A 27,208-nucleotide genomic window follows, 5' to 3' on the forward strand; every position below is an offset into this window, starting at 1 on the left:
CTGTTTTTGACACCAAAGTGGATAACCTCGCATTTATCCACGTTATATTGCATCTGCCATGCTTTTGCCCAATCACCCAACCTGTCCAAATCATACTGGAGTTTCTCGGCATCCTCCTCACAGCACACACGCCCACCCAGCTTTGTGTCATCTGCAAACTTGGAGATATTACATCTAGTTCCCTTGTCTAGATCATTATTATATATTGTGAATAGCTGGGGTCCAAGGACCGATCCCTGAAGTGACCCACTAGTTATTGCCTGCCGCTCGGAAAAAGACCCATTTATTCCAACTCTTTTTCAACTGTCTGCCAACCAGTTCTCTATCCAAGTCAATACCTTGCCCCCAATCCCATGTGCCTTAACTTTACACGCTAATCTCTTATGCGGGACCTTATCGAAAGCCTTTTGAAAGTCCAAATACACCACATCCACTGGTTCTCCATTATCTATTTTAGCAGTTACATCCTCAAAAAATTCCAGTAGATTAGTCAAGCACGATTTACCTTTTGTAAATCCATGTTGACTTTGTCCGATCCTGTCACTGTTTTCCAAGTGCTCTGCTATTACATCTTTTATAATGGACTCTAGCATTTTCCCCACTACCGATGTCAGGTTTACCGGTCTGTAATTCCCATTTTTCTCTCTACCACCTGTTTTGAATAGTGGGGTAACATTAGCTACCCTCCAATCTATGGGTACTGTTCCAGATTCCATCGAATGTTGGAAGATGATCAGCAATGCATCTACTATTTCTAGGGCCACTTCCTTAAGTACCCTAGGATGTAGATTATCAGCCCCTGGGGATTTATCGGCCTTCAATCCCGTCAATTTCCCTAACACCATTTCCATACAAATACTGATTTCTTTCAGTTCCTCCCTTTCATCAGACCCTATAAGACCATAAGAACATAAGAAATAGGAGCAGGAGTCGGCCAATCGGCCCCTCGAGCCTGCTCCGCCATTCAATAAGATCATGGCTGATCTGATCCTAGCCGCCAATCTACTATCACAGAACCATCTCCTGAATCTAACAGAATTAGACACACGAAATAGGAGCAGGATCAGGCTACACAGCCCTTGGGCCCGCTCCGCTACCCACCGGGCCATGTCCGATCCGAACCTAGACTCATGTCCAAATTCCTGCCCGCTCCCCGTTACCCTTAATTCCCTTTACTTCTAGGAAACTGTCTATTTCTGTTTTAAATTTATGTAATGATGTAGCTTCTACAGCTTTTTGGGGCAGCATATTCCATGGACCTACGACCCTCTGAGTGAAGTTGTTCCTCCTCATCTCAGTTTTGAAAGAGCAGCCCCTTATTCTAAGACTATGCCCCCTAGTTCTAGTTTCACCCATCATCGGGAACATCCTCCCCGCATCCACCCGATCAAATCCCTTCACAATCTTATATGTTTCAATAAGATCGCCTCTCATTCTTCTGAACTCCAATGAGTAGAGTCCTCTCCTCATATATCCATCCCCTCATCCCCGGGATTAACCGAGTGAACTTTCCTTGTACTGACTCGAGAGCAAGTATGTCTTTTATTAAGTATGTACACCAAAACTGTATGCAGTATTCCAGGTGCTGTCTCACCAATACCTTGTACAACTGAAGCAATACCTCCCTATTTTTATATTCTATCCCCCTAGCAATGAAAGCGAACATTCCATTGGCCTTCTTAATCACTTGCTGCACCTGCATACTAATCTTTTGAGTTTCATGCACCAGGACCCCCAGATCCCTTTGTACTTCAGTGCTTTCCAGTTTCTTGCCATTAAGATAATAACTTGCTCTACGATTTTTCCTGCCAAAGTGTATAACCTCACACTTTCCAGTATTGTATTCCATCTGCCAAATCTCTGCCCACTTACTTAGCCTGTCTATGTCCCCTTGCAGGTTTTTTATGTCCTCCTCACTCACTACTTTCCCTCCCATCTTAGTATCATCTGCAAACTTTGATATGTTACACTCGGCCCCCTCCTCCAAATCGTTAATATAGATTGCAAGGAGTTGGGGACCCAGCACTGACCCCTGCGGAATACCACTAGTTACTGATTGCCAGTCTGAGAATGATCCATTTATCCCAACTCTCTGCCTTCTGTTAGATAGCCAATCCTCTATCCATGCCAGAATATTACTCCCAATCCCGTGATTTTTTATCTTAAGCAATAATCTTTTGTGTGGCACCTTGTCAAATGCCTTTTGGAAGTCTAAATAAACTTCATCCACTGGTTCCCCTTTATCCACCCTATATGTTACTTCCTCAAAGAACTCCAGCAAATTTGTCAAACATGACTTCCCCTTCATAAAACCATGCTGACGTTGTCCTATTAAATTATGATTTTCCAAATGTCCTGTTACTGTCTCCTTAATAATGGACTCCAAAATTTTACCTACCACAACTTTAGGCTAACCGGTCTATAGTTTCCAGCCTTCTGTCTACTGCTCTTTTTAAATAAGGGTGTTACATTAGCAGTTTTCCAGTCTGCCGGGACCTTTGCTGAGTCCAGGGAGTTTTGGAAAATTATTACCAATGCATCCACAAGCCCTACCGCCACTTCCCTCAAGACCCTAGGATGTAAGCCATCAGGTCCAGGTGATTTATCCGCCTTGAGTCCCATTATTTTACCGAGTACCACTTCCTCATGTTTTTGATCGTGTTTAGCTCCTCCCCACCTATAGCCCCCTGTTTGTCCAGTGTTGGGATATTCTTAGTGTCCTCTACTGTAAAGACTGATACAAAATATTCATTCAGTGTTTTTGCCATCTCCATATTTCCCACCATTAATTTCCCGGTCTCAACCTCTAAGGGACCAACATTTACTTTAGCCACCCTTTTTCTTTTTATATAACTATAAAAACACTTACTATCTGTTTTTATATTTTTTGCTAATTTACTTTCATAATCTATCTTCCCTTTCTTAATCAATCGTATTGCTATTTTTTGCTGTCTTTTAAAGTTTTCCCAATCCTCTCTCCTCCCACTAGATTTGGCTACCTTATATGCCGTTGTTTTTATTCGAATACTATCCTTAATTTCTTTACTTAGCCACGGATGGCTGTCTTTTCTTTTACACCCTTTTCTTCTCAGTGGAATATATTTTTTTTGGAAGTTGTAAAATAACTCCTTAAATGTACACCACTGATCATGTATCGTCTTACACTTTAATCTATTTTCCCAATCCACTCTACTCAATTCCGCTCTCATACCTTCATAGTCTCCTTTATTCAAGCTTAGCACGCTTGTTTGAGATCCAACCTTCTCACCCTCTAATTGAATATGGAATTCAACCATGTTATGGTCACTCATTCCAAGGGGATCCTTTACTCGGACATTTTTCATTAATCCTGTCTCGTTACACAGGACCAGATCTAAGGTTGCTTGCCCCCTGGTCAGTTCAGTTACATACTGCTCAAGAAACCCATCCCTAATACACTCAATGAACTCATCCTCAAGGCAGCCCTGCCCAATTTGATTTGTCCAATTAATATGATAGTTAAAATCCCCCATAATTATAGATGTTCCCTTATTACAAGCCTCAACTATTTCCTGATTGATACTCCGTCCAACAAAGTTGCAACTGTTCGGAGGCCTATAGACTACGCCCACTAGTGTTTTTTTCCCCTTATTATTCCTTACCTCCACCCAAACTGTTTCATTATCCTGATCTTTTGACCCAATATCATTTCTCTGTATTACAGTGGTTCCTTCCTTTATTAAAATAGCCACCCCACCTCCCCTTCCTTCCTGCCTGTCCTTCCTGATCGTTAAATAACCTGGTATGTTTAATTCCCAGGCATTGTCACCCTGCAGCCATGTTTCTGTAATGGCCACAAGATCATACCCATATGTAATTATTTGTGCCATTAGCTCATCTATTTTGTTACAAATGCTACGTGCATTCAGATAGAGAACTTTCAAATATGTTTTGTGACACTTAGTTCCTGCTTTTGCCCTTTTTATTACTTTAACATTTACTCCATACCTTCTGCCCCTTCCTGACACGCTCTGGTTTTTAATTTCCTCACTGCTACCTAAGTCTATGACCTTCTCTGTTGTCATTTTTATTATTTGCTCTCTAGGAACCTCCCCCCATCTAGTTAGTTTAAAGCCCTCTCTACAGCCCTAGTTATATGATCCGCCAGGACTCTAGTCCCAGCACTGGCCAAGTGAAGCCCGTTCCAACGGAACAGCTCCCTCCTGCCCCAATACTGGTGCCAGTGTCCCAGGAAGCAAAACCCATTTCTCCCACACCAGTCTTTGAGCCACGCATTTAACTCTCTAATTTTATTTGTCCTAGCCAAATTCGCTCGTGGCTCAGGTAATAATCCATAGATTATGACCCTTGAGGTTCTGTTTCTTAATTTGATCCCTAGCTGCTCATACTCCTTTAACAGAACCGGCTCCCTCGTCCTATCTACTTCATTTGTACCAACATGGACCACGACAACTGGATCCACCCCCTCCCACTGCAAGTTTCTTTCCAGCCCAGAGGAGATGTCCTTAACCCTGGCACCGGGTAGGCAACACAGCCTTCGGGACTCTCGCTCTTGGCTGCAGAGAACTCTATCTATCCCCCTAAAAATACTATCCCCTACCACTACAACATTTCTATTTACTCCCCCCTCTTGAATGGCCCCCCGTTCCACGGTGCTGTGGCCAGATTGCTCACCCTCCCTGCAGTCCCTTCTCCCGTCAGCCGTGGCTCAGTAGGAAGCACCCTTGCCCTGAGTCACTCTCGCTCTCCCCACTCCAGTGACTTGAGCACAAAAATCCAGGCTGACACTCCAATGCAGTAGACAGAGTGTGCTGCACTGTCGGAGGCGCTGTCTTTCAGATGAGATGTTAAACCGAGGCCGTGTCTGTCCTCTCAGGTGGGTGTTAAAGATCCTATGGCACTATTTCGAAGAAGAGCAGGAGAGTTCTCCCCTGGGTCCTGGGCCAATACTTATCCCTTAACCAACACAACTAAAACAGATTATCTGGTCATTATCACACTGCTGTTTGTCGGAGCTTGCTGTGTGCAAATTGGCTACCACATTTCCTACTTTACAACAGTGACTACACTTCATTGGCGCTAAAGCGTTGGGATGTCCTGAGGTCATGAAAGGCGCTGCAGAAATGCAAGACTTTCTCTTTTCTTTCTCTGGGAGCTCACCCACCACCAATGTTAGGCCGACTGGTCTGATTTATCCCTTTCACTCTGGTTGAACAGAGTTGTTATATTGGCAACTGCAGGCATGTGGCCCAACTTCCATATCCAAGGTTTAGATAGAATTTTACAGCACAGACACAGGCCATTCGGCTCGTCCGCTCCACGCCAGCGTTTATGCTCCACACGAGCCTCCTCCAACCCTACTTCATCTCACACTATCACCACATCCTTCCATTCCTTTCTCCCTCAGGTCCTTATCTAGCTTCCACTCATATGACATTCGCCTCAATCACTCCTTCTGGTAGCATCTTCCACATTCTCACCACTCTCTAGGTAAAGAACTTTCTCCTGAATTCCCTATTGGATTAATTAGTGACTATCTCATATGTGTGGCCCCCAGTTTTGGTCCCCCCCACAACTAGAAATATCTTCTCTCTGTCTACCCTATCGAACCCCTTCATAATTTTAAAGACCTCTATTAGGTCACCTCTCAGTCTCTTTTCTAAAGAGACCCAGCCTGTTTAATCTTTCCTGATAGTTGAAACCTCTCAGTTCTGGCACAAACCTTTTGTGCAGCTTCTCCAGTGCCTCTATAGCTTCTTTATAATATGTGGACCAGTGCACAGGATGTTTGGAGCATTGTCCTCAAAGCCTCTGTTATCTCCTCTCTGTCTTCCCTCAGTATTCGAGAACACAGTCATCAGGGCCTGGGGCCTTTGTCACGTCAATACAAAGAGGAAGCAGATCTTAATGAGAAAGTAGCCGTGGCCTGGGAGAGCCGCAGGTGATGATGGAATGGGCGAGGTATGCGAGAGTGTGAGGTGTTCAGAGGAGAAAGGGGTCTTCAGGGAGCTGGTAATATCTGGACAGAAAGGAGCCTTCCGCACATCACAGATATTAAACATGGGAATGGCTTTTCAGAGTAGTGGAGAGCAGAGTATCCATGGAAGCATGTTAACTGATTTGCTTAATTTCTACTAAACTGACAATGTAAACCATCTCTGACTTTACAGGCTGTTCTGGAAGCGACAGAGAAAAAACATCTCACACCCACAGAATTTATCTTGAGTGAGGTCCTGCAAAACATCTGAACCCTCGGACGGAAGAAGGAGGCTGTGATGTTGAGACTGAGCGTTGAATGGCCGATGCTTCTCTGTGCCCTCTCCTGCAATGTGTTGGTGCCCACAGTCCCCGGGTACAGTTTCAATAACTGCATGCATGATGCCAACCACAATGGTACATTTCAGTGCGTCCACCGCTTCCTGACACAGGTCTCTAGTGCCGTGTCCGACCTCCCAGCCAGCACCGTGCACTTGAACATCTCCCACAACTGACTCACCCAACTGCAAGCGGACAGCTTCCGCAGCCTGTCCAAGCTGCTCACCCTGCGGCTGGATTACAATCGGATTGAGAGTGTTTGCTGCGGTGCGTTCAGTAATCTCACCAGCCGACTGACACTTAACCTGTCCTACAGCAGTATCTCTCGTCTGAACTCTTCGGGCTTCCAAGAACTTGAAAAGTTAGATCAACTCCTGCTCCATCACAACCGCTTAGTCACAGTTGAACCCAAAGCATTCGCTGCATTGGACTATCTTCAAACACTTGTCTTAAGCTCCAATAAACTCCACAGTTTCTCCCATCTGGTGAGCGCTGTCTCTGGGCTCAGTAATCTGATGCTCCTGGATCTGGGCAACAACCAGCTCGCCTCCCTGCAACATCGCACCGCCCTCCCGCCCTCCCTCCGAAACCTCTCCCTCTCTAACAACTCTCTCACAACATTTGACTGCCAACGGAACTTCCTCAGCAACATTCTCAGGTTGGATCTGTCCAATAACAAACTCTCCGATGCTTTGGAATTTTCTAAAGTTGACCTGAGCAACATCTCGTGTTTGATCATCAAGAACAACCCCTTAAATGTCACCGAGTTTCTCAAATCTGCAAACCTGGATCTACAGAATGTTCAATACTCTGGGTTAAGGCTGCACAACCAGAGTCAGCTGTCCAACCTGTGCCACTATCTGGGTCTCAGGACTATGAAGAGCCTGGTCCTGCAGAACAATCAGATCTTATTCCTCCCTGCCCATTCCCTATCCCAGTGCCCACCCATCACCAGCAGGGATTTATCACACAATCTCCTCACATCTGTGGAGTGCTTTGAATTTGCATCGAAAAGAAAGCAAGTTGTTTCTTTCATTATCGAGCACAAAAGAATCATTAAGTTACCTTCCTGTTACAAGGATGGGAAGGCAGTCGCGGTGTTTCCCAAGCTGTCGCTCCTAACCTTTCGCTACAACAGGATTTTCACCATTTATAGTCACGCCTTCTCTTATGCTCCCCATCTCCGGACCCTATAGCAGAACATTAACAACATTGCTGTCATCAACAAAGCTGCCTTTTCTAACCTCACCAACTTGGAGGAGCTCCGACTCGACAACAACCTCATAACTGACATCTATGAACACACCTTCAGCAACGTTGGGAGTCTCAGGAATCTCAATCTCAGAAACAACAGGATCTCAATTGTTTTCAGCAAGGTGTTTGCAAATCTCAATAACCTGAACACATTGGACCTGGGAGGGAACAAAATTCGAAGCCTCACCATCCACTCTTTCTGTGGATTACACAACCTGACCAAGCTTTATCTCGATAGGAACTGTATAACCCGTATCAGCAGGGAGATCTTCGACATCCTCCCATCATTAGGAGTGTTGGACTTGGACAGTAACCGGATCAGATACAACACTGGCCTGATTGCAGCATCTCCTTTTGTTAACCTCACAAAGCTCTACATTCTCAAACTACAAGCCCAGCAACCCTACGGCATCAACATTATTCCTCCAAAGTTTTTCAATGGCCTCATCTCTTTAAGAGACCTGTATATAGGAGAGAATAAAATGTCACTGTCCAAAGATGGATTTGAAGACCTGATCAATTTGAGAATCCTCTCCATGCCCGATGCTTGCAATGGGATCCACAGCCTGAATCCAGGGATCTTCAAGAATCTCCAGAGTCTAGAGAGACTCAACCTTGAAAATGTCGGCCTCCAATCCATGTCTCTTGACGTCTTTGGAAACCTTTCCAACCTCAGGACATTGTTCTTGGGGAAAAACGCCATTGAGATCATCAATAGCATGGTTGTTGAACACCTGCCCTCCCTGACCTACCTGGATCTACGGAAGAACCCGTTCCCCTGCACCTGTGACATCAGTTGGTTCCAAAACTGGTCCCTGTCCAACCCCAGGGTGCAGGTTATCTATTTTTACAACCAAACATGTGCAGATCCGCCAACTGAATACTTGTATAAGTTTGATGCTCGCGTTTGTTACTTGGACATTGGGCAGATCATGTTCCATATAACTGTGCCGGTCTTGATCTTGTTCATGTTCATCCCTATATTCTACAGCAAAGGGTACTGGCACATCAAGTATGGGTTTTATATGTTCCGATCATGGTTGAATGACCACAGAGGGAGGTGAGAGAGTCAGCAGTCCTACAGGTATGATGCATTAATCTCCTATAATTCTCAGGACGAAGACTGGGTTCTGCAAGAGTTGGTGCCAAACCTGGAAACGAGAGGACCTCAAAGCTTCAAACTCTGCCTCCACCACAGAGATTTTGAGCTGGGCAAATATATCATCGACAACATCAAGGACAGCATCTACCAGAGCAGGAAGACCATCTGTGTGATGAGCCGCAACTACCTGTACAGCGAGTGTTGCTCCATGGAACTGCAGCTAGCGAGCTATAGGCTCTTCCACGAGATGAAAGATATCATCATCCTGATCTTCTTGGAGAGGATTGCAGATGCTGAACTCTCAACCTACCACAAGATGAGAAAGGTCATGAAAAAGAAGACCTACATCCAGTGGCCATCAGACATCGAAGCTCAAAAATTGTTTTGGGTCCAAGTGAGAGAAGCGATTAAAGGCTCCAACTGGGCCAAGGAGGGGAATGCCGCTGCTGAAAGTTAAGCTTCAAGGCCTAGAAATCCGCAGTCTTACCGCAGGCCCTTAAGGCCTGAGTCGGGGAAACTTGGCGGCTGCCGCACTTCCCACGTGTTTTGGAGTTCGCCGCTCAACTAACCGCCCTGTGTTAATTGCGAACAACTCCCCCAGTGGCTGCATAATGGCCGGTGGAAGGCTGCTGACTTTCAGTGGGGGAGACTGCAAATGGCCTTGCAGGACGACCTCGAGCAGCTCTAGCCCTAGAATGCCTGGCTGTAGACTGCACCACCTCGGCATGGGCGGCAGCAGCCTAGGATGGCTGGCAGGCAGCAGCAAGGGCAGTAGGTGGAGTGGCAGAGGTGGGAATAGGAGTGCTGTCATCCTGAGAGAGGGCAGCAGGTTCCTGCTCCCCAGATCCACTGCCACTCTCCCCAGGGTGGTGCCTCAACATTCCTTGCAATCTGTTGGTGGCCAGATGGCTGGGCGGCTGTGGCACCCTGCAAGCCCCGTTCAACACTGGTAAACCCAGCCATGGTGGCAGCAGTCTGAGCTTGGGTGGCAGCAAACTGAGGCTGCAGGAGAGCACTCTGATACAGCGTGATCTTACAAGTGGCGCTCCAAATGGAATGACAATGAGGAGCTGCTGCATCAAGAACCTCCCCTTTAAGTAGTGGAGAAAGCCGAGGCCTAACATGACTTGCAGTCAGACTGCACCCGATATTGGCCCATCTGTTGAGCGGTAAAGCAATGAGCAGCGGGTTTAGTGCTCAGATCAGCACTATAATCATGTAAAAGAGCACTCAGCATGAATTTTGCGTGCTACTTAGACCAATTTGTCCAGACGCAGCTAAGTAACGCTGGGCCATGACTCTGCCCGTTTTCAGGCCATATCCGATTTCTTGGCCCGTGTTCCTCAAAGCCCCTTTGGTTCGAGTGGGAGGGCACCCACTCATCTCGGAACCCGCTGCCACACGCTTCCATCCACCTCTGACACAGTCCCTCCTTATTGTTAATCCTGTCATTGCTGCTATTGACCCAGGATAAGGCAAAAGTACAGACACACAATGTAAGCACAGAATAAAGCCTTAACCATCTGGCCCCCTCATGTCGGCTCACTGTCATCTTTTCATCCAACATCTGCTTGAATCTGGGCCAGACTGATGGAGTGAACGATTCCTCGGCTCGTGGTAATCTGACACTGGTGGACATCAATCCACAGCACAAGACTGTCCACACTGGAGCCCAACAGGAGATCTCACTCACACTCCCAGTGGCCTGAGAATTGGCCGGTGTGAGAAATCCAGCTAACAAACCTTTCATATTATCCACTAATTTTGATACAATACTGGCTCCCATGACAGGATAGCCCTCGTGCTACCCATTGCAGGTAATTCCAGGATATACCTGCAGTGACGGTTATTACAGGTAATGTCCAGATACCCCTGGTGGGACAGTGATTACAGGAAATGCCCAGATACCCCTGTTGGGACAGTGATTACAGGTAATGCCAAGATACCCCTGGTGGGACAGCGTTTACAAGAAATGCCCAGATACCCCTGGTGGGACAGTAATTAGAGGTAATGCCCAGATACTCCTGGTAGGATGGTAATTACAGGTAATGCCTGAATATCCCTCATGTGAAGTTGATTACAGATAATGCCCAGATACCCCTGGTGGGACAGTGATTACAGGTAATGCCCAGATACCCCTGATGGGACAGTAATTACAGGTAATGCCCAGATACCCCTGGTGGGACAGTGATTACAGGTAATGCCTGAATATCCCTCATGTGAAGGTGATTACAGGTAATGCCCAGATACCCCTGGTGGGACAGTGAATACATGTAATGCCCAGATACCCCTGGTGGGACAGTGATTACAGGTAATGCCAAGATACCCCTGGTGGGACAGTGATTACAGGAAATGCCCAGATACCTCTGTTGGGACAGTGATTACCGGTAATGCCCAGATACCCCTGGTGGGACGGAGATTACAGGTAATGTCCGGATACACTTGGTGGGACAGTGATTACAGGAGAAGCCCAGATACCCCTGGTGGGACAGTGATTATAGATAATGCCCAGATATCCCTGGTGTGACGGTGATTACCGGTAATGCCCAGATACCCCTGTTGGGACAGTGATTACAGGTAATGCCCGATACCACTGGTGTGAAGGTGATTACAGGTAATGCCCAGATATCCTAGGTGGGACGGTGATTAGGGGTAATGCCCAGATACCCCTGGTGGGACGGTGATTACAGGTAATGCTCAGATACCCCTGGTGGGATAGAGATTACTGGTAATGCCCAGATACCCCTGGTTTGAAGGAGATTACAGGCAATGCCTGGATACCCCTGGTGGAACAGTGATTACAGGTAATGCCTTGATATTCCTGGAGAGACGGTGATTACAGCTAATGCCCGGATATCGCTGGTGGGATGGTGATTACCGGTAATGTCTGGATACCTCTGCTGGGAGAGTGATTGCAGGTAATGCCCAGGTACCCCTGGTTGGACAGTGATTGCTGGCAATGCCCAGATACCCCTGGTGGGACAGTGATTACAGGTAATGCCCAGATACCCCTGGAGGGACGGTGATTACAGGTAATGCCTAGATACCCCTGGAGGCACAGTGATTACAGGTAATGCCCAGATACCCCTGGAGGGACGGTGATTATGGGTAATGTACAGATACCCCTGGTGGGACGGTGATCACAGGAAATGCCCATACACCATGGTGGGACAGTGATTACAGGTAATGCCAGGATACCCCTGGTGGGACTGTGATTACAGGAAATGCCCAGATACCCCTGGTGGGACGGTGATTACAGGTAATGCCCGGATACCCCTGGTGGGACGGTGATTACAGGTAATGCCCAGATACCCCTGGTGGGACCGTGATTACAAGTAATGCCCAGATAACCCTGGAGGGACGGTGATTACAGGTAATGCTGGGACATTCATGGTGCGACGGTGATTACAGGTAATGTCTAGATGCCCCTGGTGGAACCGTGATTACAGGTAATGCCCAGATAACCCTGGAGGGACGGTGATTACAGGAAATGCCGGGATACTCATGGTGGGACGGTGATTTCAGGTAATGCCCGGATACCCCTGGTGGGACGGTGATTACAGGTAATGCCCGGATACCCCTGGTGGGACGGTGATTACAGATAATGCCCAGATACCCCTGGTGGGACAGTGATTATAGGTAATGCCCAGATACCCCTGGTGGGACGGTGATTACAGGTAATGCCCGGATACCCCTGTTGGGACGGTTATTACAGGTAATGCCCAGATACCCCTGGTGGGACCGTGATTACAAGTACTACCCAGATAACCCTGGAGGGACGGTGATTTCAGGTAATGCCCGGAAACCCCTGGTGGGCCGGTGATTACAGTTAATGCCCAGATAAACCTGGAGGGACGGTGATTACAGGTAATGCCGGGATACTCATGGTGGGACGGTGATTACAGGTAATGTCCAGATACCCCTGGTTGGACGGTGATTACAGGTAATGCCCAGATAACCCTGGAGGGACGGTGATTACAGGTAATGCCGTGATACTCATGGTGGGACGCTGATTACAGGTAATGTCCAGATACCACTGGTGGGACTGTGATTACAGGTAATGCCCAGATAAACCTGGAGGGACGGTGATTACAGGTAATGTCCCGATACCACTGGTGGGAAGTTGATTACAGGTAAGGCCCAGATACATCTGGTGGGACGTTGTTTACAGGTAAGGCCCGATACCCCCGGCTCTCTGTGCAATGAAGCACGCTGTCAGCCCCAGGGCTTTCCTCAGACGGTTGTGTGCTGTCTTGGGTACAGTCCTGGGCACTCCCTGTTACTAGGGTACGCTCCCTGGGCACTCCCTGTTACTGGGGTAGAGTCCTGGGCACTCTTTGTTGGGGTGTACAGGTGAGGGTTGGGCTGGGGCATACAGGTGAGGGTTGGGCTGGGGTGTACAGGTGAGGGTTGGGCTGGGGTGTACAGGTGAGGGGTGGGCTGGGGTGTACAGGTGATGGGTGGGCTAGAGTGTGCAGGTGAGGGGCGGGCTGGGGTTTACAGGTGAGGGTTGGGCTGCGGGTGTACAGGTGAGTGGTGGGCTGGGTGTACAGGTGAGGGGTGGGCTGTGGCATACAGGTAATGGTTGGGCTGAGGTGTACAGTTGAGGGTTGGGCTGGGGTGCACAGGTGAGGGTTGGGCTGCGGGTGTGCAGCTGAGTGGGGGGCTGGGTTGTACAGGTGAGGGGTGGGCGGGGTAAACAGGTGAGTGTTGGGCTGGGGTGTACAGGTGAGGGTTGGGCTGGTGTGTACAGGTGAGGGTTGGGCTGCGGGTGTACAGGTGAGTGGTGGGCTGGTGTGTACAGGTGAGGGGTGGGCTGGGATGTACACGTGAGGCTTGGTCTGGATGTGTACTGGTGGGGGTTGGGCTGGGGTGTACAGGTGAGGGTTGGGCTGGGGGTTTACAGGTGAGGGGTGGGCTGGGATGTACAGGTGAGTGTTGGGCTGAGGTGTACAGGTGAGGGGTGGGCTGGGGTGTACAGGTGAGTGTTGGGCTGGGGTGTACAGGTGAGTTGTGGGCTGGGGTGTACAGGTGAGTGTTCGGCTGTGGGTGTACAGTTGAGGGTTGGGCTGGTGTGTACAGGTGAGAGGTGGGCTTGGGTGTACAGGTGAGTGTTGGACTGGGGGTGTACAGCTGATCGTTGGGCTCGGATGTACAGATGAGGGTTGGGCTGGGGGTACAGTTGAGGGGTGGGCTGTGGTTTACAGATGAGGGGTGGGCTGGGGTGTACAGGTGAGTGGTGGGCTGGGGTCTACAGGTGAGGGGTGGGCTGGGGTATACAGGTGAGGGGTGGCATGGGGTTTACAGGTGAGTGGTGGGCTCTGGTATACAGTTGAGGTGCGGGCTGTGGTGTACAGGTGAGGAGTGGGCTGGGGGTGTACTGGTGAGCGTTGGGCTGGGGGTGTACAGCTGAGAGTTGGGCTGGGGGTGTACAGGTGAGGGTTGGGCTGGGGTATAGAGGTGAGGGTTGATTTGGGGTGTACAGGTCAGGGTTGTGCTGGGGTGTACAGGTGAGGGGCGGGCTGGGGTGTACAGGTGAGGGACAGGCTGGGGTGTACAGGTGAGTGTTGGGCTGCGGGTGTGCAGTTGAGTGATGTGTTGGGGTGTAAAGGTGAGGGGTGGGCTGGGGTATACAGGTGAAGGTTGTGCTGGGGTGTACAGTTGAGGGTTGGGCTGGGGTGTACATGTAAGGGTTGGGCTGCGGTTGTGCAACTGAGTGGGGGGCTGGGGTGTACAGTTGAGGGGTGGGCTGGGGTATACAGGTGAGGGTTGGGCTGGGGTGTACAGGTCAGGGTTGGTCTGGATATGTACTGGTGGGGGTTGGGCTGGGTGTACATGTGAAGTTTGGGCTGGGGGTGTAGAGGTGAGGGGTGGGCTGGGGCGTACAGGTGAGCAGTGGGCTGGGGTGTACAAGTGAGTGTTGGGCTAGGGTGTACAGGTGAGGGGTGGGCTGGGGTGTACAGGTGAGTGTTGGGCTGGGGTTTACTGGTGAGGTGTGGGCTGAGGTGTACAAGTGAGGGGTGGGCTGGGGTGTAGAGGTGAGGGTTGGGCTGGGGGTATACAGGTGATTGTTGGGCTGGGGTTTACAGTTGAGGGTTGGGCTGTGGGTGTACAGGTGAGGGTTGGGCTGGGGTGTACAGGTGAGGGATGTGCTGGGGTGTGCAGGCGAGTGTTGTGCTGAGGTGTACCGGTGATCGTTGGGCTGGGGTGTACAGGTGAGGGTTCGGCTGGGGTAGAGGTGAGGTGTGGGTTGGAGTGTACAGGTGAGGGGTGGGCTGGGGTGTACAGGTGAGGGATGGGCTGTGGTATACAGGTGAGGTGTGGGCAGGGGTTTTACAGGTGAGGGCTGGGCTGGGGGTGTACAAGTGAGGGTTGGGCTGGGGTGTACAGGTGAGGGTTGGGCTGGGGATGTACAGGTGAGGGTTGGGCTGGGGGTTTACAGGTGAGGGCTGGGCTGGCGTGTACATGTGCGTGGTGGGCTGGGGGTGTGCAGGTGAGGGTTGGGCTGCGGGTGTACAGTTGAGGGGCGTACCTAGAATGGATTTTAAAGATGTTGGGCTGGGGAAGGTCTGGGCGTGGAAACGAATGTTAGCTCACTCCCGCACTCCCCCGCTGGCTCCAGCTCTCTCCCGTACTGTTGTCTTGGGCTCAGTCCTCTGGCGTGGACCCTGCTGACTCAAGAGGCGAGGGAGTGAGACCCACTGAGCCCCGAATGAACTGAGAGGCTCTGAGTTGCTGCATTATTGGAGGAGTTTGTGAAAGAAGCTGATCACTAGAATCGTCGCATTCTGACAGAGGGAAGGTCATTGAGGAAGAAGCTAAAACTGGTGGGCTGAGGTCTTGAACATGTTGTCGCCTTCCATATCCATGCCCATCTTTCCCGCAACTCCTTGTTTGAATCTCTCCAATCAGGTTTCCACTCCTCCGACAGCACTAAAACGGCCCCACAAAGTCACAAATGGCATCCTCTGTGAGTGGGACCGTCGTGCACTGTCCCTCCTTGTCCATCTCAACCGGTCTGCAGCCTTTGACACGGTTGACCACACTAACCTCCTCCAACGTCTCTCCACTGCCTTCCAGCGGGGTGGGACTGCCCTCTCCTGGGTCCAAACTTACCTATTCAAACGTAGCCAGGGATTCTCCTGTAATAGCTTCTCTTCCTGCTCCTGCACCGTCACCTCTGGTGTCCCCCAAGTGTCGATTCTTGGCCCCCTGCTATTTCTCATCTCCATGCTGCCCCTCGGAAACATCATCCAATAACACAGTGTCAGGTTCCACATGTGCGCTGACATCACCACTACCTCTCCCGACCTCTGCACTGCCTATGATTTGTCACGTTGACATCCAGTTCTGGATGAGCAGAAATTTCAGCCGATTAAATATTGGGAAGGCCGAAGCCACTGTCTTAGGTCCCCGCCACAAACTCTGTTCACTAGCTACGGACTCCAGCCCTCCCCCTGGCCACTGTCTGAGGCTGATCCAGACTGTTCGCAACCTCGGTGTCCTAGTCAATTCGAAGGAGAACTTCCGACCCCACCTCTAACATCACCCGACTCCGCCCCTGCCACAGCTTATCTGCTGCTAAAACCCTCATCCATGACTTTGTTACTTCTAGACTCGCCTATTCCAATGCTCTCCTGGCCGGCCTCCCATCTTCCTTACCTAAGGAAGGGTATACTTGCCATAGAGGGAGTGCAATGAAGGTTCACGAGATTGATTCCAGGGATGGGAGGACTGTTGTATGAGGGGATGAGGGGATTGACATATGAGGAGAGGTTGAGTAGATTGGGACTCTACTCATTGGAGTTCAGAAGAATGAGAGGCGATCTTATTGAAACATATAAGATTGTGAAGGGGTTGGATTGGGTGGATACGGGGAGGATGTTCCCGATGATGGGTGAAACTAGAACCAGTAGGCATAGTCTTAGAATAAGGGGCTGCTCTTTCAAAACTGAGATGAGGAGGAACTACTTCTCTCAGAGGGTGGTAGGTCCATGGAATATGCTGCCGCACAAAGCTGTAGAAGCTACATCATTACATAAATTTAAAATGGAAATAGACAGTTTCCTGGAAGTAAAGGGAATTACGGGTTACGGGGAGCAGGCAGGAATTTGGACATGAGTCTAGGTTTGGACCGGACATGGCCCTGTGGGTAGCGGAGCGGGCCCAGGGGCCGTGTATCCTGATCCTTCTCCTATTTTATGTGTCTAATTCTGCTAGATTCAGGAGATGGTTCTGTGATAGTAGATTGGCGGTTAGGATCAGATCAGCCATGATCTTATTAAATGGCGGAGCAGTCTTGAGGGGCCGCTTGGCTTACTCCTGCTCCTATTTCTTATGTTCTTATGTTCTTATGTTCTTATTAAGAGATTGAGTAACCTAGGCCTGTATTCTCTTGAATTCAGAAGAATGTGAGGGGCTCTCATTGAAGCATACCTAATTATTACAGGGCTTGATAGGGTGGATGCTGGGAGAATGTTTCCCTTGGCTGGGGAGCCTAGAACCAGGGCCACAGCCTCAGGATAAAGCGTAGGCCATTCAGGACTGAGATGAGAAGAAATTTCTTCACACAGAGGGTGGTGAATCTTTGGAATTCTCTGCCCCAGAGGGCTGTAGAGGCTCAGTCATTGGGAATATTCAAAACAGAAGTTGATAGATTTCTAACTAGTAAAGGCATCAAGGGATATGGTGATAGGGCCTGTCAATGGAGTTGAGGCAGAAGATCAGCCATGATCTCATTGAATGGCGGAGCAGGCTCAAAGGGCCGAATTGCTGAATCCTGCTCCTATGTCTTATGTTCTTATGTTCCACCCTCTGTAAACCTGAGCTCTACCAACGTTGTCCGCATCCTGACTCACACCAAGTCCCGCTTTTAATGATCAATAACATGTCATTCTATAGTGGACACTAGGTGGATCCGTAGAGCTGTGTAGAGCTGTATATAGCTGTATGTATAAGACTAAGCATTTGGATGAGCACTTGAAATGCCATTGCATACAAGGCTATGGACCAAATGCTGGAAAATGGGATTAGACTGGACAGGGATGGATGGGCGGCGCAGACATGATGGGCCGAAGGGCCTCTTTCTGTGCTGTAAAACTCTATGACTCTATGACTACACTACCCAGCTGTATGTATATTAAGACTTCATTACCCATGAGGCACTAGGCTACCCACAAGGCAGCAGTCAAGATGGAAGCCTCTACAGATATTGGACCTAGTCCACATGTGCTCAATAAAAGCGTCTAGCAAAAGCTAGCTGTGTTCATAATAAGAATATCTATTTATTAATGAACATAAGATGGTACCAGGATGGTGAAGATCTGCTGAAAATTGTGAAAAGTGACATGGAGAATTTGAAGCCACCAGAGCGTTTGAATCTCACAGGAAACATCGACTACAATTGGCAGACACTTAAACAACAATTCGAACTCTACATTGCAGCCATCAGATTCGGTACGAAGCTAGACGCAAGGAAGATAGCGTTGCTGCTTATGGTTGCAGGCCCACAGGCGATAGAGGCATTTAATACATTTGTATTTAATTCAGAGGAAAACAGAGAAAAATTAGAAGATGTGCTAAAAATATTTGATGCACATTGCTCTCCCAAAAAGAATGAGACCTATGAAAGATACATCTTCTGTTCTCGGACACAGCAGCAAAATGAGACTTTTGATAGCTTTATAACTGATCTGAAACTGAAAGCACAGAAATGTAATTTCTCTGAGCTCAAAGCATCCATGATTCGTAACCAGATTGTGTATGTTATTCATGATAAAAAAAAGTCAGGGAATGTCTGTTGAGAGAAACCGAACTAAATTTGGAAAATGTCGTGAAAATATGCCAAGCCAGCGAGCTAGCTCGAAAGCACACGAAGACTTTCAGTGAAATCAATAATGATGCGATTGCAACGAGTGATAATGCTGCTGTCGGTGCTCTGTCCTAGAAGGGGAAGAAACGTGGGCATAACAGAAATGAAAAGCAATCGGAGGATGAAATTTTTAATTGTAAACGCTGTGGTTACAAACACCAGCTAAGACAATGCCCAGCATTTGGAAAAATGTGCACAAAGTGTAATGGAAAGAATCACTTTACCAAACAATGCTTTTCAAAAGTAAAAACTAAGAAAGGGCAAAGAGTTAATGTAATTGAGGACACTGATTTAAATGAGACATTTTTTGTACGAATGGTGTCATGTGACAATATCAAAAAGGATACAGAAAATGTGCAGCCCTCAGAAATGGACAATGCTGAACATAAAGTTAATGCAGTAAAAGAGGACAAATGGATGATCCCACTGCAGGAAAATGTAGCATTAGTTACCTTGAAGCTAAACACTGTGGCAAAAGCAAACTTAATCAGTATGAGTGACATTAACAATATGAAAGAAAAGCCCAAGATAAAGAAAAAGTCAGTACTACTGAAGGACTATAATGGACAGAAAATAGATTGCTTAGGTGTATGCAGACTTAAAGTGACAGTCAAAGACAAAGTGCATCATCTCATGTTTTCTGTTGTGGCTGAAAGACTTGATTCGATACTAGGTGACAAAGCTTGTGAAGACTTAGAACTGGTCAAGAGAGTCTACCGTATAAACTGTGCCATAAGCAGACCAGATGACTCAGGTGATGAAGCAGAGAGCCCATCAAGGATGAAAAGGCCAAAGGGAATCCATGTCTTCAAAAAGCCTAGTTTCTCCAAGAAGAAAGAAAAAGACTTTAAGGTCAAAGAGAAGCCAAAGGAAGAAAAGCACAAAGAGGAAAAACAAAAGGAGAAAAAGTCCAAAGATATAACCGCAGCAGATGTTGTTAAGCAGTGGAAAGAGAAAAAGAAAAAGAAGAAGCCTGCACCAGAGCAGGAAGCAGTTCCGGTGGATACTCCTTCTTCCCTCAGGCCAATCTTTGGTGTTCCATTAGCCGAGGCTGCTGAGAGGACTATGCTGTATGATGGGATCCAGCTGCCAGCAGTTTTTCGAGAGTGCATTGACTACATTGAGAGTTATGGCTTGAAGAGTGAAGGAAACACTGAGACCCTCTCCAAGCAAAGATCGCAAGGAGACCTCGATCTACACAAGAGCAGATTGATGACAATGCCGCAACTGCATCTTGTCATTCACCGCCAGAACAATCTCATGAAGACACATCAGACTTACCCGTGTTGAGAAGATCCACACGTGAAGTAAAAAAGCCTGATCGACTTAATCTTTGAGTACAATGTAAAGCTTTGAAAATGTGTTGACTGTTTTGAAAATGTTTATGTTTATAGAGCACTAACAAAAGTGTTACTGATATTATCTTTACTGTTTTCTTGAAAATTGATTGATATTGATTTTGTTAAACCTCAAAGAAAGGGGGATGTAATGATCAATAACATGTCATTCTATAGTGGACACTAGGTGGAGCCATAGAGCTGTGCAGAGCTGTATATAAGACTACACTACCCAGCTGTACATATATTAAGACTACATTACCCATGAGGCACTAGGCTACACACAAGGCAGCAGTCAAGATTGAAGCCTCTACAGATACTGTACCTAGTCCACATGTGCTCAATAAAGTAACTTGCAAAAGCTAGCTGTGTTCATAATAAGAATGTCTATTTATTAATGAACATAAGACCACCGATTTCTGAAACTCCTCAGCTGCTTCCTCGCAGATCCGCTCTGGTCGGGCCTCGTTCACTGAATCAGACGGCGCTCCCCAACTGCCGCCGGCTTTTGAAACTCCTCAGCTGATTCCTCACAGGTCCGCTCTGGTTGGGCCTCGTTCACTGAATCAACCGCAGCCCCCAACTGCCGCCGGCTTTTGAAACTCCTCAGCTGCTTCCATGCATGTCCGCTTTGGTCGGGCCTCGTTCGCTGAATATCATATCTGTTTACCACTATTTGCGCAGCTAATTCATCCAATTTAGTACGAATGCTCCTTGCAGAAAGATACTAAGCCTTCAGGCTTGTTTTTTTTATACTCTTAGTCATTTTAGAATTATTATTTACAGTGACCATGTTTGATTTAAACCCTTGATTGCATTGACTGCCACCTTTGCTTCTCTCCTTCCTGTCTTTTGCTTCTATCCTTGTTTCCCTTTCATCCGTCTCCCTGCTCAGGTTCCCAACCCCTGCCAGTTCAGTTTAAACCCTCCCCCAGAGCACTAGCAAACGCTCCCGCTAGGACGTCGGTCCCAGTCCTGCCCAGGAGCAAAGCGTCCAGATTGTACTGGTCCCACCTCCCCCAGAACCGGTTCTAATGTCCGAGGAATTTGAATCCCTGCCCCTTGCACCATTCCTCTAGCCACGTATTCAGCTTAAATATCCTTCTATTTCTACTGTGACTAGCAAGTGGCACTGGTAGCAATCCTGAGATTACTACCTTTGTGGTCCTATATGTTAATTTACCTCCTAAGTCCCTATATTCAGCTTTTAGGACCTCATTCATGCACCATGACAACTGGCTGTCCACCCTCCCCTTCCAAACTGTTCTGCAGCCGCTCTGAGACATTCTTGACCATTGCACCAGGGAGGCAACATACCATCGTGGAGTCACCTTTGTGGTGGCAGAAACGCCTAGCTATTCCCCTTACAATAGAATCCCCTATTGCTATAGCTCTAGCCCTCTGTTTCCTGCCGCCATGTGCAGCAGAACCACCCATGGTGCCAGGAGGTTGGCTGATGCGATCTTCCTCCGATAAATGTAAGATATCACACAACATCAGATTATAGTCCAACAGCTTTATTTGAAGTCACAAGCTTTCGGAGCGCTGCTCCTTCGTCAGGCAAAGTGGAGAGATGCATAAAGACACAGCTTATATAGTCAGAGAATAATGTCAGATGCTTACAGGTAATCTTTCTAACCACCATTTATCACACCTCGGCAGAGAGATAATCACAGCAATCAAAGGTGTGAATGGTGTTCAAACAGGTCAGTCAGGAAAACAGTATATCAAAGAACAATGAGGTGGGGTCACAAGGGGTCAAATGATGCAGATGCTGGGGTCGGTGTGAAGAACAAAAAAACAGACAAAAAACATTTTTTATGCTGGAAATCACAGCAGGTCCAGCCGCATCTGTGTAGAGAGAACCAGCCAACAACGACTCGAGTCTGGATGACCCTACGTCAGGTGGAGTTACATGTAGCGTGACATGAACCCAAGATCCCGGTTCAGGCCGTCCTCATGGGTGCGGAACTCAGCTATCAGTTTCTGATCGACGATTTTGCGTTGTCGTGTGTCTCAAAGGCCGCCTTGGAGAATGCTTAGCCGAAGATCGGAGGCTGAATGTCCTTGACTGCTGAAGTGTTGCCCGACTGGGAGGGAACACTCCTGCCTGGCGATTGCTGTGCGGTGTCCGTTCATCCATTGTCACAGTGTCTGCATGGTCTCGCCGATGTACCATGCTCCGGGGCATCCTTTCCTGCAACGTATGAGGTAGACAACATTGGCCGAGGTACATGAGTATGTACCATGTCCCTGGTGGGTGGTCTCCTCATGTGTGATGATGGTATTTGTGTTGATGATCTGGCCTGTCTTGCAGAGGTTGCTGTGGCAGGGTGGTGTGGTGTCGTGGTCACTGTTCTCCTGAAAGCTGGGTAATTTGTTGTGAGCGATGGTCTGTTTGAGGATAGGTGGCTGTTTGAAGGTGAGTAGTGGAGGCTTGGGGATGGCCTTAGCGAAGTGTTCGTCGTCATCGATGACATGTTGAAGGCTGTGAAGAACATGGCGTAGTTTCTCTGCTCCGGGGAAGTACTGGACGACGAAGGGTACTCTGAGGACGTCGTGGATAGCACGTGTGATGAGTTGTTCACACCGCAGGTAATGGCTGCACAGGCTGGAAGGGAATGGGTGACCGCCACCTACAGACGCTGAAAGACGCCCTCGTAAGAACGGGATATGACACTCGACTCATCGATCGACAGTTCCGATGGGCCACAGAGAAAAATCGCATAGACCTCCTCAGAAGACAAACATGGGACATGACCAACAGAGTGCCCTTCGTCGCCCAGTACTTCCCCCGAGGCAGAGAAACTACGCCATGTTCTTCGCAGCCTTCAACATGTCATCGATGACGTCGAACACCTCACTAAGGCCATTCCCAATCCTCCACTGCTCGCCTTCAAACAGCCACCTAACCTCAAACAGACCATCGTTCGCAGCAAATTAACAAGCTTTCAGGAGAACAGCGACTACGACACCACACAACCCTGCCACAGCAACCTCTGCAAGATATGCCACATCATCAACACAAATACCACCATCACACGTGAGGACGCCACCCACCAGGTACATGGTACATACTCATGTGACTCGGCCAACGTTGTCTACTTCATATGTTGCAGGAAAGGATGCCCCGGAGCATGGTACATCGGCGAGACCATGCAGACGCTGCAACAATGGATGAACGGACACCACGCAACAATCGCCAGGCAGGAGTGTTCCCTCCCAGTCGGGGAACACTTCAGCAGTCAAGGACATTCAGCCTCCGTTCTTCGAGTAAGCATTCTCCAAGGCGGTCTTTGAGACACACGACAACGCAAAATCGTGGAGCAGAAAATGATAGCCAAGTTCCGCACCCATGAGGACGGCCTGAACCGGGATCTTGGGTTCATGTCACGCTACATGTAACTCCACCTGATGTAGGGCCATCCAGACTCGAGTCGTTGTTGGCTTGTTCTCTCTATACAGATGCAGCCGGACCTGCTGTGATTTCCAGCAAAAAAAATGTTTTTTTCTGTATTTTTGTTCTTCACACAGACCCCAGCATCTGCAACATTTGACCACTTGTGACCCCACCTCATTGTTCTTTGATATAATGTTTTCCTCACTGACCTGTTCGGACACCATTCACACCTTCGATTGCTGTGATTATCTCTCTGCCGAGGTGTGATAAATGGCAGTTAGAAAGTTTACCTGTAATTATCTGACATTATTCTCTGACTATATAAGCTGTGTCTTTATGCATCTCTCCACTTCACCTGACGAAGGTGCAGCGCTCCGAACGCTTGTGACTTCAAATAAAGCTGTTGGACTATAGCCTGGTGTTGTGTGACTTCTTACATTTGTCCACCCCAGTCCAACTCCGGCATCTCCACACCATGGTTCCTCCGATAAGCCATCCTCCCCAACAATATCTAAAGTAGTATACCTGCTGAGAGGTGTATGGCCTCAGGGACTACCTGCACTACCTGCCTGCACCTACTACTCTGCCTGGTGGTCACCCATTCCCTCCCGGCCTGTGCTGCCATTACCTGCGGTGTGAACAACTCATTACACGTGCTATCCACGACGTCCTCGTCATCGGGAATGCTCCATTCACAGCTTCAGCGCCGCAATGTGGTCCGACAGTAGCTGCAGCTGGATACACTTCCTGCACACATGGTCGTCAGGGACACAGGAAGTCACTTTCTGTTTTCCCAACCAGCTCTCTATCCAAGACAGTAAATAACACCCCATCCCGTATGCTTTAAATATGCATGCTAATTACTTATGCGGAACCTTATCGAAAGCCTTCTGAAAATCCAAATCCACCACATCCACTGGTTCTCCCTTGTCTACTCTACCAGTTAAATCCTCAAAAAATTCCAGTAGATTAGTCAACCATGATTTACCTTTTGTAAATCCATGTTGACTTTTTCTGATCCTGTCACTGATTTCCAAGTGCTCTACTATTACATCATTTATAATGGACTCTAGCATTTACCCTACTACTGATGTCAGACTTAACGTTCTATAATTCCCCGTCTTCTCTCTACCACCTATTTTAAATAGTGGTGTTACATTAGCTATCCTCCACGCCATGGGAAGTGAACCAGAGTCTGTAGTATTTTGGTTGATGACCAGCAATGCATCTAATATTTCTAGGGCCACTTCCTTAAGTACCATAGGAGGTAGATTATCAGGCCCTGGGTATTTATCGGCCTTCAATCCCGTCAACTTCCCTAACACCATTTCCTTACAAATACTGATTCCATTCTATTCCTTCTCTCATTAGACCCTATGTTCCCCGACATCTCTGGTGTAGTGTCCGTGTGTTGATAAAGACACTGAAGACAGGAGTTGATTCATAGGTATTTATTAAGCAAAGTCTGGGGGGGGTTCTAACGGATATAAACAATATACAGGCTTATATAGCCCGAGTGGCAAGTACCAGCATTATAGCACACCTGGGGCTCTTAAAGGCACATACACCACAATTCCTCCCCTATTAGCTAACCAGTACATCATATTTTAAGTAATTATTAATTACATGTTATAAGCCAAATAATATACATTGCTGTAGTTAATTAATTATAAGTTAGTCTCTCAGGAGGCTTCCTGACTCGGTCCGGATAACGCCTCGGGGGTGTAGTAGTTTCTGGTGGTGTAGTAGCTTCTTCTGGCAAGGCTGATTCGGCTTCAATGCCAGTGTCGGGTTCATCGGGTTCCAGTATCACCGGATCGGAGGTGGATATGGGTATATCCACTTCATCATTAGATGTATAGAGTTGTTGTGTAGGTTGTCCCTTTTCAGATGACTTTATGATTTGGTCAGCATGGCGCCTTATTATGCTTTCTCCGATGTCCACGGTATACATCAGTGGTCCTAGTCGTGTGCAGATAGTTCCAGGCTGCCATTTCTCGGTGCGGTAGTCCCGGGCCAAAACTTGTTGACCTATCTGGAAGGTTCCAGTTGGCCTTTCATTCATGCCTTGAAACTGCCGGTTCTCCACGTCCCTTCTGATGTTGGGCTTGACCAAATCTAGCCGGCATCTTAGGTTTCTATTGAAGAACATCATGGCGGGAGTTTGGTTGGTAACCATATGTGTTGCATTCCTGTATGCGAATAAGAAGTTATCCACCTTGTGCTGAAGTTATATGTCTTCATTACCCATGGCATTTATGGCCTTCTTGAAGGTCTGGACAAACCTTTCAGACAAATCCATTGGTGGCGGGATGGTATGGGGCAGACGTGTAGTGCTTAACCCCATTGTTTTTTAAGAACTTTCTGAATTCTTCGGACACAAATTGCGGTCCATTATCAGAACATATCTGTTCCGGCAGCCCATTCCAGGCAAATATGGTCCTTAATACTGTGATGGTTTTTTCCGTGGTGGTGGAGGACATCTTTATTACCTCCAGCCACTTGGAGTGTGCATCAACCGCGATAAAGAACATTGAGTCCATAAATGGACCAGCAAAGTCGATGTGCACCCTTTGCCAGGGAGATGAGGGCAACTCCCATGGATGTAGAGGGGCTTGTGGTGGAGCGTTTTGGACCTTCTGGCATCCTAGGCAGCTCTTGGTCATTTCTTCGATGTCTCCATCGATACCTGGCCACCATACCAAGGCCCTAGCTAGGTTCTTCTTTTTCACACCACCCAGATGCCCCTCGTGAAGCTCCTTTAGCAGTTTATCCTGGAGTTTTGGTGGAATCACCACTCTGGTTCCATACATCAAGGTTCGTCATCACACTGACAGCTGTTCTCTTCTTTGCGAGATTGCTGGCAACAATAGTTCGCCATGTGCTGGCCATCCCTTCACTGTTAAATCGTAGACCCGTGAGAGAGTCGGGTCATTTCTCGTCTCCGCTTCAATGGCAGAATTTATCACTGGTAGACACTCCACTATGGTAGAGTGGAACATCGCTACTGGGTCTACTGTAGGTGCCTCTTCTACCGTTGGCAACGGTAGGCACGATAAACCGCCAGCATTCCCATGCTGTTTTGACCCTTTGTATTCTATGTTGTACTGGTGTGCCCCTAGAAAAAGGAACCACCTCTGTAGCCTTTGCGCTGTCATAATCGGAACACCTTTTTAAGGGTTGAATATGGAGATGAGGGGTTGATGGTCAGTCAACAAGGTAAATTTTTGTCCGTGTAGGTAATGGTTGTATTTCTTCACTCCGCATACCAGGCTGAGTGCTTCCCTGTCGATTTGGGCATAGTTACGCTCAGCTGAGTTTAATGAGCGTGACGCAAAAGCTATCGGCCGTTCTGAGCCATCAGGGAATTTATGGGATAATACTGCTCCTATGCTGTAAGGGGATGCATCACACGCCAGACTGATTGGCAGTGATGGGTTGTAATGAGCCAAAACTTCTTCGGAAAGAGATTGTGGCCTAGAAATTCAGTTTGGACGCTATTGCGGCGCTAAAGTCGGGCGCTCGGCAAATTTAGCGGCCGCCGGAAAGTGCAGGCGAGCTCGCCGAAATTCAGTAGATTTGGCCAACTTTTTGGCCGAGCGCTGCAAAACGCGTTGGAACCCTGTGTTCAGGCGCTATTCCGGCGATGTGGCCTGATAACGCCGATTCCGGGCGCAGCGCAGGTGCGATCATGTGGTGAGTGTCAGCAGACACCCTGACGCCGGCCAACTCTTAAAGGGGGAAGGGTCAACTTTGACTGCAGCCACGCCCTGCATGCTGTAGCCCTGCAACTAGGCCTCAGGACTGGTTGTGTACCAAATCAACGCCTGGAGGTCATGGAGAGGGCCCGTGAAAGAGCCCAGTGGTTCTCTGAGCATGCGCTGGGTGTGCTGCTTCATGTGGTACGCAAGAGAATATGGGTCGTGTGC

General features: G+C 48.2%; 1 pseudogene; it reads left to right on the top strand.

Moving 5' to 3' along the window:
- The first annotated feature begins 6,275 nt into the window (after positions 1 to 6,275).
- Positions 6,276 to 9,128, top strand: LOC147085690 (uncharacterized; annotated as a pseudogene).
- The last annotated feature ends 18,080 nt before the right edge of the window (positions 9,129 to 27,208 follow it).

Source organism: Somniosus microcephalus, unplaced genomic scaffold (assembly GCF_052327205.1).
Source record: "Somniosus microcephalus isolate GS21.2 unplaced genomic scaffold, FLI_Smic_1.0 unresolved_chr8, whole genome shotgun sequence".
In the NCBI taxonomy this organism is placed as follows: Eukaryota; Metazoa; Chordata; class Chondrichthyes; order Squaliformes; family Somniosidae; genus Somniosus; species Somniosus microcephalus.